General features: G+C 34.7%; 1 protein-coding gene across 2 annotated transcripts in view; it reads left to right on the top strand.

The window, feature by feature from the left end:
• The window catches only part of SYNCRIP (synaptotagmin binding cytoplasmic RNA interacting protein), a 31,806-nt gene extending 30,378 nt beyond the window's left edge, over positions 1–1,428 (top strand). For both annotated transcript variants that reach the window (XM_049896760.1, XM_049896751.1), the window contains exon 12: positions 1–1,428. This exon is cut by the window's left edge. The gene's annotated coding sequence lies outside the window, so the exon portion shown is untranslated.
• Positions 1,429–16,666: the final 15,238 nt, after the last annotated feature.

The following is a 16,666-nucleotide window of genomic DNA, read 5'->3' as shown; positions in this document are numbered from 1 at the left end:
TAAAACTGACAGTTGTACAGCTAAGCCTGACATTTGGATATTTTGAAGTTTTTTTCATAAAATCATAGAAATTAGTATGGCTGTAGTTTAGCTTTTTAGGTAAAAGGTATGTTTCATTAGTGCATTTCTTATTGCTGATCACTGCAAAAATGTGAATCAGCTTTCCATTTCTTATGCAGGTCATGATAACTTGTAGAGTAGAGTACAATCATTTGTGCTATGTTTTTAATTTTCTGAAGCACCTTGATGACAGTGAGTGTTCAGTGGTGACGCATCCTCTATTGAATCACCCTCAAAAAAATTTTTTGCCAAGTCCTAAGTTTATAGCTTAAAGTCAAAAGTGAAATTATTGTTTAATTAGGACTTGGTATAAAGAATTTCCTTCTCCCCTTCCCCAAAGGGATACTGCAGTTATATCACATACCCAATAGGCACCATGATGAAGATCAGAGCTTATTATACTTAATTAAGGTTTTATACACACCAGTTCCCCAGTAAATGCAAATTTAACAAGAAAATTAGACGTGTCATATGTTCAAAATGCTCATGGCAAACAATCATTTTGCATTCCTGCAAATAAAATTGTTTTATACTGTAAGCTGGAGGCGAGTGTAACTTATTTTTGTAATAAAGTTTTTATTTTTTTTATGTGTCATTAATATAAATGTGTTAGTAGAAATCTTCTGGTTTAAAAACTTAGGATTGCACACATTTCAGTATGTTTGCTTGTACTTACATAATTTTAGAATAGTGGTTGCCAATAGGCTGTATGTTTCACATTAATTGGTTTTTTTATGTTATCTTAATAAATCATTTTAGTATGTTGTATGTCAGTTACTGGGATAGCTGGGACATAGAGTGTAATTTAAAATTTGTCAATAAGTATTCATTGGAATATATGTAAATGTGCCTTGCCGGTTATTGAAATTTACCTACAAATGAGTATGGGGTGACAAAAATTAGTTCCTGGTGCTTAATGAAACTTTCTGCCACTGATTTTTTATATTACCCCGTGCTTTTTTAAAGTACATATCTCTCAAATCTTAGTGTAAGTTTGAGGGCTACACAAACCATTTACATTTCATTCTAACATAATGAGTATAATAGGTTCATGAGAAGTGGGTAAACTAAATGTAGCCTTCAGTAAAATTGAATCTCAGTGTAATCCTTGGTGCTGGCGTTTCACAGTACCAGGGAGTTAAATGATCCTATCAAAGAGGTCATTGCCATGCCTATTGGCACTTTACTGTCATACTGTTTTTAAGGGACACTGTCAAGGTGTTTAAGTTGATTCTCAGAATTATTTGTTGGGATTTAGGGCAAGTTTGTTTGACTTCAGTAGAACTGCATTGTCAAAGTTGAAAGATGAACACTTTTGTGAGTCCACAAAGGTGTTCCTTAAGCATTAAAATACCATGGAGCTGTGGATTTCCAAGACTATTTGGCATTCTTAGTTTGGGGACTCGGGAGGGAAAACTGATGATACAAAGAAATTTTGAAGAAATGTTGGTTATACTTAAAGAAGGCTAACGTAGACAGGGGTGATGAAGTATATACATGCTGAAGTGAAATTACTTGACAGTGTTCATTCGAATAACTGAATTCAAGCCATTATAATTGCTTTTAAAATTAAATATCATTTGCACTGTTCTGATAATGGGTGCAGTTTTTGAGCAATATAATCAGAGCTAAATATGCATGTAGTTATTAGTGATGTGAACAATTAAGTTCTGAGAAGAAATACTAACTGGTATTTTCAAACTTAAATTTCTGTAGTAAAATCCGTATCAAACTCTTATCAGAGATCAAGGAAACAGGCAATGCATATAAACATACTTCTGAATGTTGTGTGGCCTATAAAGCAATAATGCAATTTATATGGAATGTCATGGGATATAAGAAATGGAAATGCAAAAATAACTAATCCTTTAGTAAAAATGTCAACATGTTAAGGGGGAATGTTAAATATTGTAGGTTATTGCTCTTTGTGATTTGTTTATGGGTTCTTGGCTTTGACAGCTTCAAAGAATGGACAGACAAGTTAAAAATTTTTATGTGTATTGTCAAGGCAAGGGTCTGAAATCTAAGAGTCAATTCCCTTCCTTGGGGTGAAAAATGTATCCATAAAGCATTCTGAATGTTAAAAAGAAAACTTGAGTTACCTAACCAAAACAGACGCAAGATTTTGTTTCTGCAGACTACTTGGCAGTCAAAAGTAATCATAAATTTTAGTTTATAAATTTTCAGAAAGTTGATTTGTGAGAAAATTGTGTTATACGTATTCTACCAAACATGCTTTTTATGGAATATTTTCAGCCATTACAACTGAATAAGATACTAGAGATGAAGGGAGAATTGAGCACAAAAGGCTGTTGCACACTCGTGACGGCGGTTGCTGTAGCGCCATGAGAAAGTTTCTACCAATTATTGTAAGCAGGACTTAACAAAATATTAGCATTTTCCTCATAATCATATGGAAAAACATAGAAATGGATTGATGGGATGACCCGCGGTATTCAATTGTATATAAAACATTTGGAAAGACTGATGAGCCACATGGTAGATGGGCAAAATTATACATGCAGGACAACTTTTTTGATTGCTAAGCCAAAAGTCACTGTTGATCAGAAACATAGCAAAAGACCACTGTTACTACAGAGTATGACGTGTAGTCTGTATTTTTAAGGGGAGAAGTTAAAAAATAGGAGGGTTTTGTACATGTAGAAGAGGGAGCTAACCGTAGATTGAATGATAGTTTCCTAAAACTTTAAAAAAATACCTACCATGACCATCTTTTCCCCAATGATGTATACCATAAAATTTTTTTCTAATCATAGGAATTCAGTGGTGGGTGTAGAATTAATGAAGAAAGAGCTTAAGTGACAATACATCAAAGGAACAGACCTGGAATGCTTTAAGGTGTAGTATAAATTATTCAGTAATCATACCACTCAATAGGGTGTGCCACTACGTATCATAAGATGCTAATTATGAGCCAATGTTTGCAGACATTTTTAACTGTGGGCAAAATAGTAGGTGGATTTTTTTGAGTCTTGTCAACTTTTTTAAGGTACTTAAGATAAATTCCATTAGTACCACAGTCTGCCTTTAGCAATAAAATGCCTAAAATATTTTTCAGGACCAGAAGCATTCAGTTGGGAAAAAAAAAAATCTTTTTTATAAAAAAGTGCAAATCAGTATTACAGCTAACACTCTGGGTCAGAGATTAGGTTTTTAATGACATTGACAGTAGTCTTAGAAAGGTAAACATTTAGAAGTCTGGCATTGAGAAACAAAAGCTTGTACCTGATTAGTATTTTAATTTAAAAAAATTAGTTTTGTTAGCTTATTTTTAAATTGTCTTTACATTTATTTATCCATAAAATTTATATATTTATTTCATTCCTTTCATCTCACTGAAAACTGTCTGCAGGCTCTTTGATTTGGATTAGATGTATGAAGTACTGTCTTTTGCCAAAAACCTCAAATTTCCTGTTCTTTTCAACGTAGTGGGTTTGTGCTTGTTTGGAGATCAGTTCAAAAACTATCTGTACTATCTGTACTGCCTCTGATGTTAAGATTTTATGTATAGCATAAGGAAGCTAGCTCTGACTATATTTTCCTAAGAATAAAGACCTATTTTTGTAGCATGTCTTAGGATCTCCAGGAGTCCAAGAATTATTGTGGGTGTCCTCCATTTCATCATTTTTCATTTAACAGCTTTTAAGTAGACTCGTGGAGTCTTTAGAGCTCTTTGATCATTTGGTAACCCATACATTCAAAGCAAATAGACTGGTAAAAAATTCTCCAAGATCCACAGTTGCAAGCATGTGGCGGGGAGACATTGAGAGTAAATGTACAGGGCTGGTCTTCATTAAGTGATGGTGAAAATACTCTGGTCAAATACATGTCAGTGGATTCGATGGAGAAGTTATGATAATTCAGCTCGTTTTTACGTTACTGGGAACGTGCTCCACCATTCAGTGTGTTTCCCTTGTCTATCACTAGCAAATACATTTTCTTTCTGAAGATTTGGAAATGAGAAGTTGAGGTTGCAAGAAATTGAGGAGAGAACAACAAACAATCTGTTCTAATGTTCACATTTAGATGACTGCAAATGAGGTTAGGTAGGTGAAAGCTTAAAATGTGTTCATTAAGAGAAGTTGATAAATCACTATTTAAGAAGGGGGAACTTAAATTTGGAGCTTTTGACTTAACAGCCCTAGGATTTCTGGGGGTGGGGGGTTTGGGACAGGTACAGTTTCATCTACTCGATTAGTACAAGGATCCTTTTAAGTCACTTTTTCTGTTTAGGATTTCCAAAATTTTTACTGATGAGTGCAAAAAATTTCTCATTTCAGAAGTCATGGAAATGTTACGATACTTAAAAAATTATGGTGTACCACTAGGGCGTTTTGAAAACTTTCCGCTGCCTGTTTAATCTTCTGCGCAGATGCCAAAGTAGTACTTAACATTTTCTTGTGGAAATTAGGGTGCTGAATAAGATTACTTTTTTGAGTGAGGGAGGTGTCACGTTTTGGAAATCAGTGTCATTGTTAACAGCTTTCTAAAATGTGTTCATAACAAGTAGTGAAATGGGGTAGGAGGAAGATAGTTCATTTATTACTTAGCTTCAATGAATGTCTGCATTTGATTTTCTCTGACATTCAGAGAGAAGTTCTTAAAGGCTGCTGTCAGTAATGTTTATGAATTGTCATTTCTTGCCCTAATTTTAGGCTTTCGACTGTTTTGGAAAGTGATTTTTGTGGATACATAAAGGATTTGGCGTCTTCTGTCATTTATGAGCTACAGTGTTTTTTTTTTTCAGGGCAAAAGGGCAAAGAATTTAGTGTGATTAAGCCACTAAATAGCACAAGTTAACTAAAGGATAAGCAGATTAGGGCTTGTTCATAATTTAAAATTTGTAGAAAAGAGTTTTGTAGATTCCAGATGATAAAAATCAGGTCTGTTAGGTGTAGAAACATACCATGACCATGTAATCGAGAGTTGCCACATCTTAGATCTTTTGTGACTTTATTTAATGGTATTTAAATGACATGAAGAAAATAAATTTGAATAACCTGCCCTTTAATAATAATGAAGTTTGTGTAATCTTGCCTTTGAACAAAGTGTAATTTACCATGAGAATTAGAAAATGCCAGTACGGTATCATTTGAACACAGTATTGTTAAAACTAGGTATATAAGAACCCCTATGACTTCATTTTTTTCAAAGAATATAACTGTTAAAATGTCAATGTTCATGTTGCTTTAATTATAAGACTCATGAATTAGAGCTCTAAAATTGCTTTAACATGTCATGAAAAATTAGGAAAACATACTAATTGTTTCAGTATATTTAATATTTGGATTGTGCTTCGAGAGAAGTAATTAGCAATATATGTCAAAGGTCATCCAGAAAAATTGACAGAATACGTTTTTAATTCTGTTCCACATGCCTATGTGTGATACAGAATGTTACTTTGGCAAGATTTAATTTGTACCTTATCACTTTGTTCTTGAAATAGTAAAAATCTTCATGAATTTGCAGAAATTAAATTGCTAGGAATTCTTCAACATAATTAAGGACAGGCGTACCCTGCCTAACATCAGCTTCATTTATAATTAGAATTAAAAATTTGAAAAAGTATTTATTCTGCAATTACATCATTTAACAGGTCTTAATTGATTTCTCGTATTTCTTGAAGATGCATTTAGCTTTTAGGGAAACAAAATTAGGGGCCCAGCAAGTAGATGGAGTTACTGTTTCTTTGGCTTATCCCTCCTAGAACCTCTTTTATCAGTTTTTTAAATTGTTACTTAATTCTTTAAGATCATGCAGTTTCTTCTTTACATGATTTATTTACCTCCTTTTAGAATGGAAGCTCCATGAGGGCAGGGAAATCTGAATTAATGATATTAGGCAGACATATTTTAAGACATTTTTAAAAAATCCCTGAAGATAGTTTTCATTTTGTAGTGGAAATTTAGCTTACTTGTTGAGTAAGGCTTAATGGTAACATGTTAACTTGAAAAAATGGAGCATCTTGAACCACATGTTTTACAATGTGGAGGTTTTTTTTTTTTTTTAAAAAAGAAAAAAAGCATAAAATGCTAATGTTTTAAATCAGATTTTGAAGATCCATATTGAAATTGGCAGCCTGTCAATCTGACAGTTGCCCCCCAAAAAATCATAAATTGTCTTGATATTATGGAAAAGTTGGTCTTCAATCTGTAGACTGCTTTATGTTTTATTAATTGTAATCATTAACCCTATGTGAAAGTTAACTATTTACATTTTTATTATTTGAAACTAGAGAAAAAGGGGGTCACAAGTCATCTTTATCAGTGGACCTAAGGAAATCAGGCAATTTTCGTTTATGTTCAATTTAATTTGCTGAACAAAAACAGTATCAACTTGCAGATTCCTTGTTTATACTATATATTTTTTTGAGGTAGTGACACATGTTTTGCTGGTTAAGAGTCTAGATGGCTTTTAGCTCATAAAGATCCTTTTACAGAGCACTTTTGAAGATGAGAGTATAGGAGATGTTGAGATCCTGAGAGATGCAGGAAGGCTGGATAACTGAAAGTCTTGAAAACAGCTATTCCTAAGAGTAATCCATTTTATTATATTTTAAAATAACCTTAGAGCATTAGTTGCATCCATATCAATAGCTTTATATTACTTACCAACAGTAGGTAGGTGGTTGAAATTAAATTACCTGAAAAGTCAGGCTGAAAAATAAAAGGTTTTGAGTTTAAGGCACTGTCTCTGATTACAGTGTGTATATACCTCCTAATTTGAGTAATGATGGGTAAAGGTGTTATTTATGCTTATGTATACTTGACTGATGGCACTTTAAAGAGATCTGTACTTGGAAAACATGCAAACAGCAGAGGATATGAAAGTCTACTTTTCTGCCTAAAACCCTGCTCTATGCAGAGATAACCCCTCTCTTTAGTTTATGGTAGTTACACGTATTATACCATTATTAATTACCAACTTTAAGCAGTTACTTCTTTATCCCTTGTGAGCAATTTAGCTTATACCACTCCTGTTCTTTTGCCCAACTATTTTAAATTCAATTAGTTACCTTTATTGCTTTAAATACACTTAATTCCCTACTACCAATTTTATTATCTGTTTATTCCTCTCTGTATAAGGAAACGGCACACTCATACTTTATTTTTGTTTTCTTTCTTCTCCCAACTCCTGTTAGCAATATCTTTACTCTTCTGCCATCAAGTTTATAATATTTCATAACGAATTGCCTTGTCATACTTTGCTTCTAGACCTAGATAGCCAAAACAACGTTTTAAATAAGTAATATGTTTAGATCCACAGATAAATGATTCTAGTTAGCCAAAACTCATGCCCTTTAGAGGGCAAAATTCCAAGAGTATGGATAAAATGAATTCTTCCATGTTCATCAATTGCTTAGATTCATGCCAGTGTTAAAATATGGATTATGAATTTGAGTTTTCGTTAAGTTTCTAATTAACTTTTTCTTGTTAGCAGAAGAAAAGGTAATTATGCTGCGCTCTATTGTACTGTTGGATGCTGTATATACTGCTGTCATCCTGGGAGTTTTTCCACTGTTGTGTTGCTGGGGTCTCAGTTTCTTCAGTTCTACCTTCCTCTTGGATTCCCTTTTCCTGCCACTGTATGTTCTCAACTAATCATTTAGAAAGGGTACATGAACAGTAAACAGTCTTGCATACTGGGAAATACCTGTTTCACTCGTTGTTTGATAAGAGTTTGGACATAGAATTTCAGCTGCATTGTCACTTTCCATCAGAACTTTGAAGGTATTGTTCCACCGTCTTTTAGTGTGCAGTGTTGCTGATGACAAGTCTGATTTGAATGCAGTCCATTCTTTGTATTTTTTTTTCCTCATGGAGACATTCAGACTTTTTTTTACTCAGTTTTCTAAAATTTCCTAAGGCTGTATGCATAGATCTTCATTTATTTTGCTTGTTAACTTGAACTCTCTGTAGTTTCTTTGTTAGTCAGTTTTGCTTTTCACTTTCTCCGGCTTGTTTTTCTGCTCTCTCTGGAGCTTGGATTGGAAGAATTGGACTGTCCTGGATTGATTCTCTTGCGTTTAAACTTTTTTCCTCATCCATCACTTTAAATTTTAATACTTGCTAGAAAATGTCACCTTTTAAATTCTAGCAGTGTAGCAAAACAGTGCATACGCTATTTTGATCACTCTTGAATGCTAAGTTTTTTTCAAAGTTACCACTTCTAGGATGAGTTAAAATACTAGTTTACATTGGTTATTTCTTTTTGTGCTTCTGAATTTTTTCAAATGCTCGGTGACTCTTTGTTATTATTCATATTTATGAAAGAAGGATGTGGTTGATTAGTAGTTGGGCCTGTCCACTAAACGAGAGACTGGCGGCAAGTTCTGTGTGCGTGAGGTACATGTGAACGGGATTTATTTTAGCTTTCTTGAGAGCAGGGAGATAAGCAGGAGTCCTGATGCCTTCCCAGGTAGGTTATTCACTTTGAGGAGGGAGGTGGTTCTTGAAGGTGGTTTTACAGACCTTTGAGTTAATCACCTGTATTTCTTTCCCTTCTGCAAACCAGCGGTCTTGTCTTTTTCTTCCCACTCATTCCTCGCATTGAAAATTATCCCTGTTCCTTGTTTTGAGTGCAAAGTTAATATGAGCCTCATTTCATCTTTTGTACCTAAATTGTTGAGTACAAAAAAGTGCTTTTTAAAATAAAACTGGGTAGTCAAAACTAAGCTGCACTTTATTTTGAATTTATTAGAAGGAACCATCTTGATGTGTTATCACTTTCATATCAATTCACTTAAAATATCTAGAAAAGAACTGAATGGCACCTAGCATAGAGGATGTTTTGTAGCTAAGGATGCAAGCATAGTGACATTTTTGACTGGGCAAATCAAATTTTTTTTTTCTCTTTTGTGGGGGAAAGGTCTCCAAAAGGATTAGGGAACAGTACGGTGGGTTCAGAAAATGTTTTGGCATATAATTTCTGAACATTTGAAAACAAAGCATTGAGCATTTTGTTTTTTTCCATTTCCATTTGACAACCTGAACGTCTTGCTATTTTATCAGGTAATGACACTTATTTTTATATTGTGGCAGAGATCTCTCAACTCCTACCTTCTTCCAGATTTGTTATTTTGGGATTTGATGAGAGCCTTTGTTAATCTATTTTGTGGAATATATGCTTTTATATTTATGTTATATGCTCCTGTCTTTGCTTATTAAACCAAACCAAAACCCACTGCCATGAAGTCGATTCTGGCTCATAGCAACCCTATAGGACAAAGTAGAACTGCCCCGTAGAGTTTCCAAGGCCGTAAATGTTTATGGAAGCAAACTGCCACAATCTTTCTCCCGAGGCGTGGCTGGTGGGTTCGAACTGCCAACCTTTCAGCAGCCAAGCACTTTAACCACTGCGCCACCAGGGCAGCTGCTTTGCTTATTAGAGCCTAAATCCTTTATAATAGTTAAGTTTTCCCACATAAAGTCACCTCAAAGATCTTGAGGCTTTTGGCTGTTATTGACCTCTTCTAGATTGTAGAACATTTGTTCCTAATTAGCTGTTACATGTATATACACACACACACACAATGCACATACCAGGAAACTACAGAGGAAAATTAAGCTTCTTAACTGTAGACTCAATTAAAATTGATGGACATATGGTGCACTTATATCTTGAATTGATCTCTCTTGTATTCATATGAGGGCTGTTCTTGATAAGCCTGATGTGGCCTGTGTTTTATGTAAACTTACAAAGGTATAGGTTGCTAAATTAAAATACCGTATGTGCATTAATACAGTTTTACTGATTTCAATATGACTTCTATGCCTCCTTTCTTTACCCCCCAACACTTCTAGCTGATAAAAATATTTTCTTCCTGTCACTGAGCCATTTAATGAAAACAGTTTTATGCAAAAGCAAATTTAACCTCTGGACCTGAGCTTCATTACCTGTAGAAAGAGATTAAATTGATTTTTTTTTTTTCCCAGCTCACAGCATTCTATGACATTTAGCTTACATTTCTGGCAAAGTCGTGCTTCGAAGAATTTTTGCTACATTTCATACCTTGGTTGTGAAAGCTTAGTTTCACAAAACATAAGAAATGTTACATTTATTTTTCACTCTGTAGTATCTTACATGTATGAACTTGCCTCATATTTATGTGATATTCTACATAGTAGAGAAAGTAAAGCAGATACTTTCTGCCTTACAGTTAATACTGGAGCCCAGGTATATTCTGAGAGAGAGAACTGTATCAGCCCCTCATTAGACAGTCCAGAAGGTATCCCCAAATTTCCTAAATACCGGACTAGTTGGGACTCAACTGGAATTACATAGAGAATACATCAACAAGCAACATCTATGTGCTTTTGTGGTAGTAATTACTATTTTTATTTTTACACCCTTAAGTGTCCATTTATCAAATCTCTTTGAAACTAGGCAAAACTCTTCATTAAAGCTAATACATTAATGAACCTGATCAGGAAGTACAAGGCAGCCTTTAACTGTTAACCATCCTCTTTAATTTATTGCTAATATTTCAAGTGTTCTCTGAAAATTATAGTGCCAACATATATCACCTATAGTAGCAGAGGTGTTTTTCTAAGCACTGGTTCTCCTCCTCCCTCCTCCCCCCAATAAACCACCTTTAGCTTGAAATCTTAGGTTTTTCATTCTCTGCGTAAAGCATTTTATTGCACTTTGTACGGATAAAGCATTTTATTGCACTTTGTATGGAGCATGGTGGTTTTGGAATGATACTTGTTAAGTTGGGTTTCCTCTACTATTTGCAAGAACTTCACTGAATACCAGTAACCTGATAGGAAATTATGTATATTTTAAAAGCCTTAACCTCCCTGGCATTTACTACATTGAGTCACGAGTTGAAAAAGTGTCTTTGGCGCTAGGCTGGGGTCTCACTGCATTCTTACCTATCCTTTCTCTTTTTCTCTATACTTGCCTCTGGTCTCACCAACACAACTTCGCATCACATCTGTGTGAACTGTTTTAATGTCAGAATTTGATTGATTTCTGTGTTATGTGCCAGTTCTGCATTTCATGCTGTACACATTGGAGTGCTCTGCTCTGTCAGAGACAATTGTTATGTTAATTTCTCTTTATCATATGCAGCCACATTTTATCAATCATTTCTTTTGTTATTAAATAGGCCTGGAATATCCTCTCTGTATCAAAAGCTTACTATCCTTCAGGAAGTTCAGGTCTGGCTGATCGTTCTGGGGTCTTGAAAATGCAAGCTATGTATGTCATTTAAAATTTTATAATTTGGCTTCAGCTGATCTTTCTAACCTTACCTTCTATTGTTATGTGCTGTCAAAATGGTTCTGACTCATAGAGACCCTATAGGACAGAGTAGAACTGCTCAACAGTGTTTCCAAGGAGCTGCTGGTGGATTTGAGCTGCTGACCTTTTTAGCAGCGGAGCTCTTAACCATGTGCACCACCCATTGCTGGTGTCATCATGGAATTCTACCCCACTCCAAACCAACTGCTCAAACCAAAATCTTCATCCAATATAGGTAGTCTTGCTGCACAGTCATAAAAATGAACATAGTAAAAATATCCCTAATGTACAATTTGTAGAACACCAAGAACATAACATCTTGGCTTTGATCTTCTGGGGGATAAATTAAAAAGAAAACTCTGCTTAAAGGTAACTAAAGGAAGCAAAAACCATGGTTTAAAAGCATCTGGCAACATATGAAGAATCTAATACCTGTATGCTTTGAAATAACAATCTTCAGAATCATTTATATTCAATATTACTAGTACCCTTCAAAATTCTTTTTCTGACAAACAGCGTATGTGGTAATTACACTCTCCCAGTTATCTGCCGTGATCAGTAAGTTTCATATGCTGCTTTATATAGAATAAAAGCTATGAAACTTGGCAGAGGCCAAATATATAAATAGGCCTAAACCAATTTAAGAGTAACACATTGTTATCAACATTCGAAAACCCAGTCTTTGAGACTATGAAGATAGGAATATTTATGGTTGGTCTCTTTAACTCTGAAGCCAGTATAAAAACCTGCTGCTTTCAAGCTGATTCCGACTCACAGCCATCCTGTAGTCCCACAAAAATTTTTGCTCCGATTCTGCCATCAGTGTTTCTATGAGCAGTATTCAAGAAGTTGTCTTAGTCACAAGAAATCTTGAACTGCAAGTGAGCAAAACTTTTTAATTACGTAAGCTTTTTAAAAACTTTGAAAATAGAAGTGATGGAACCTCTCAGTATCTGGGGATAGTAAAGTTATTGTGAATATATAAGTATACATTTTGATGTATACTTATATACTTGGTGTATATTGTTTCACAAACTGAAGAGTATAGACCATATGACTGATAATATTCAAATAGACTACTCTAGAATCTTATGTTGATTTAGTTAAATTTAAATAGTAACTGTCTACTAATATGTGAGATTTTAAAATTAGATGGCTTTTATTTAGATATACTATATTGAGTTTATTTTCTTATATCTGGAATCAGCTTGCCAAAATGGGAAAACTAACTTTTTAGTGAAGAGAAAATCTGATTTTAATTATTTGGTGGTAACTTTACAAAGGTAAGGAGTTGAAGCACCAATATTAGTGAGTTTTCACAATTTTGAACCAAGCCCCTAGTTTCATGGTAGTTCTTAGGCACTATTGCAAAGTGCTTTAGATTTATATTTTAGGAAATAGTTAATGAAGGCTAAAGGGGAGGATTACAAAGCCTTTTCCAAAATACTTCCAGAAGGTATTGAAGTCAGTCGAAAGGTGTATATTTAAACATCTGAAATAATATAGTTAACATTTTTCTTGTTATGAAAGGAAGCCATTTTCTCTCTAGTGAACGTAAATAAGGTGAAGACTTAAGGAGTGACTTAAAAAAGGAGAAAAAAAAAACATTCATCTTAAATAATGTTGATGTTAGATTATAAAAAGTGCCTTTTTTGATTTTCACTTTTGAAGCAGTTACTAACTTAATATTTAACATTTTCTGAAGTTGTGACCAACTACTATATCCATGAAACAGGTTTGAAAAGATAGTTATTCCATGACATAGAAATAAGATGACAAAAACATGAAATGCCTAAATTTTTGGTGCTAAGATAATGAGACCACCCAAAATTTCATGGTAATAACATAACCTTTACCCAGAGAGTGTAGATTTGAGCCACTAATTCTGTAAAGTTCATATCTTAACGGTGGTTTTACCTCATGTTGTTGTTAGGTGCCGTTGAGTCAGCCTGACTCATAGTGACCCTATAGGACAGGGTAGAACTGCTCCATAGGATTTCCAAGGAGTGGCTGGTGGATTTGAGCTGCCAACCTTTTGGTTAGCAGCTGAGCTCTTAACCACTATGATACCAGGGCTCCGGTTTTACCTCATCTACCAAAAAAATTTTGTTTTTTAAATAACTGCATGTTAAACATCTCAGACACCCCACCCCCATGAAAATCCCTCAATACTGTTCCCTTGAATTAAAAATCCTGCATTGTAATGAGTTCCTTTTTTGAAAACCAAGGACAGGAATAAGTTGGGAGGACAAGAGAGTATTATGAAAGATTAGGACTAAAAATAACATTAGATGTACCAGAATATGTATGTATGTATATATCTCGATGTGCACAGACAGGAAATAAACCAGGGCTTCGGAAATGCCTATCTGGTGCTACGAGAGCATTCTCTAAATTATAGGAGACATTTCTGTGAAAGGGGCTGAAAATGGCTCATTGGCTTAGTAGAATGGGATAGTGCATATATTCATTTACCCATTCTCTTCCTGATACATAAATAACGTGTCAAAAGGCACATGTTACTCAGGGTCAGAGTTAAGTAGGCCTAAGGTTACTGAGATTCAGGTATATGACACCATCTTTCCTAATTCCTGAACTGACATAAAGAGAAATTTGTGCAGTTTGTTGGGGTGAGGGGGATTGTGTTAAGTGGAAGCACTTTAAATAATTTACTTTGCCTAGTGCTGCATGATTCCTGGAAAATCAGAGTGAAGAGATGAGTCCTGTTTCTTTGCGCAAATTGTCTTCCCAAAGGCCTTTCCAGATCCTCACCAGTTTTGAAAATTTGCCTTTCCTGTCATTTTAAAACACTCTTTATACATAAATCTGCCCTGTATGATACATTATTTCTGTGTGTGACTTGTCTCCTTCACTAGATTGTAAGCCTTTGGAGGTCAGAAAATGCATCTAAGTCATTGTATCTGCCACCACATCTAGCACAGTGCCTTAAACTTCTTTGTAATTCAATAAATAATTAAAATAATGGAGATATTATTGGATTGTAATTTGATGTTTATCAGCCCTTTAGATGAATTCATTATTTTTTGTTTTTTGTAGTTTGAAACTATACCCCTAGCACCCATGTGATAACTAAGGCATTTATAAAAATATTTACAACTGACACATTCAATTCTATTGGCTCTCCACAGCTAATGTTTTGAGTTGAGAGCAACACTGTCTGGTAGAAATATAGTGCAAGCCACATTCATAATATAAAACTTTCTAGTAGCCACATTAAAAAGAAACATGAAATCAATAATCTGTTTAACCCATTCTTTCCAAAATACACTTAACTTATAAAGGAATGAGATTTTTATTGTTTTTATGTGAAGTCTTTGAAATCTGATGTGTATTTTACTTTTATAGTACATGTTAATTCAGACTACCCACATTTCAAGTGCTCAATATCTAAATGTAGCTAGTGGCTACTGTATTGGACACTGCAGTTCTAGAGCTTTAGGGCAGGCGATTAACCTCATTGGACCTCAGTTTCCTAAAGGTATAGCTTTGATATGTCATTTTAGGTCATTATAATCCAAATAAAGGTAATTGGTTTGGCTTGGTTTTGTCACTTTCATAAATCTATAAAATAATTTGAATTTTTAAAATACTAAGCATTGTACAAAGACACCCAAAAGGCACTGCCCCCCCCCCATCCAATGTAATCCTCCGCAAAACCTTATGAAGGAAGATAATCTTTGTTTTTGAGTTGAGGATGCAGGGGTTGAGATAGATTAAGCTGACCTTGCTCAAAGACATATACTAGCTAGGAGAAGGTGGTGCTGGTTTTGAAGTGAGGATTGACTGTGGATATCCCACATCCCCTCTATGAAATTTCAAAACAATATAAGGTTGGAAAAAAAATCTTTAGGTTCTGTGTGTGCGTGTATAACAGTGGATACTAGACTATAAGGTTAGAGAAAACATTTAATGAAATAAAAGTTATTTAGATGAGGTCTGTAGCAACAGAAACATCCTTTTGTTTTAGGTGTGGATTTTAAAATTTTCTAATGGCATAAATTTAGTTTTTTTTTCCTTTTCTAATCTAAGAGGAGCACGGGAATTTGTTGCCTTGGTGGTGCAGTGGTTAAGGTGCTCTGCTGCTAACCAAAAGGTCTGCATTTGGAATCCAGATGTGGCATTTGGCTTCCGTTAAGATTACAGCCTTGGAAACCCAATGGAGCAGTACTACTCTGTCCTAGTGGGTCGCTGTGGGTTGGAATCAACTTGACAGCAATGGGTTTGTTTTTGGATTTATTGTCTAGTTAGCGTATTCAAATTCCGTCTGTTAAGAAAATCATATTAAGGGAAATAAGTCTTTTAGTTGGATGTAAAGTCTAATTTGGATAGAACTGAAAACATTTTGTTTTTAAAATAAACCGACTCAGTGAAAAGTTGCACAGTAATCTCAGAATAAGCCTTTAAGGAAGAAGTTTTAAATATATAAAAGATTAACAATATACCTTCCCAGAAAAGTTAATAAGCTTACAAGATGGGTGATGGCTAATTCAAAAACAGTTAAGCTTTTCGTTGATGTTACACTTTAGTCTTTTAAAGGGTTTAATCAGAAAGGGAGCAGCAAAAGGTTGGTGAGGATCACTGAAATGTAGACTGTAGAATCCGTATTCCCATTCTAGGAAGAAATCTGGCAGTATGTGTCAGGAATCAATGTTTTTACTTTATCTAGTAACTGTACATGAAGTTGATACTAAAAAATTACAAATGTGCATGGATTTATGATGAAGTATGGTAATCATTGTAACAGAAAGCAAGTAGTCAACACTAATGGAACAGTTAAAGGATGGTACATTTTGAAGAAGGAAAATAATGCGCCATTAAAGATGACCCATGTTTTCAGGATAATGGCATGAGAAAATGCTTATGAAATTACACAAAAACGTAGTTTTTTGTTTAAAAGTAATCTTTGTGTCTGTCTCCCCACTTTGGAGTGTAAAATCCTAGGGAGGAGAAATGAAAGGTAGCATGAGAGCGCTGCTGGCTCGCTTCAAATCTCAGGTTTGCTAGCTGGGTGATCCTGAGCAAGTTACTTTCTCCCTCAGCAATCTAGCTATAAAATGGGAGAAACGAGAGTACCTACAACATGGGGTGATAACGCGAAGATTAAATGCATGTGCTTAGTTCGCCGCTTAAATATTTTTACGATAAGGTCTTCCTGGATTTCTCAGAGTAGCAGAGGACACGGAAATTAAAATTTAGAAACGTAATGAGTAAGTAAAGGGAAGGTATCACGAGAAGAGTGACAGAGGAGGGACATAACCTGCCAACCTATCTAGTCCAAACACTCGCGGGCTGTCATGAACTGAACTCTACCTTGTGG

Source organism: Elephas maximus, chromosome 1 (assembly GCF_024166365.1).
Source record: "Elephas maximus indicus isolate mEleMax1 chromosome 1, mEleMax1 primary haplotype, whole genome shotgun sequence".
In the NCBI taxonomy this organism is placed as follows: Eukaryota; Metazoa; Chordata; class Mammalia; order Proboscidea; family Elephantidae; genus Elephas; species Elephas maximus.
Note: the sequence above shows the minus strand (reverse complement) of the source record. Positions and strands in the feature narration are given on the sequence as shown.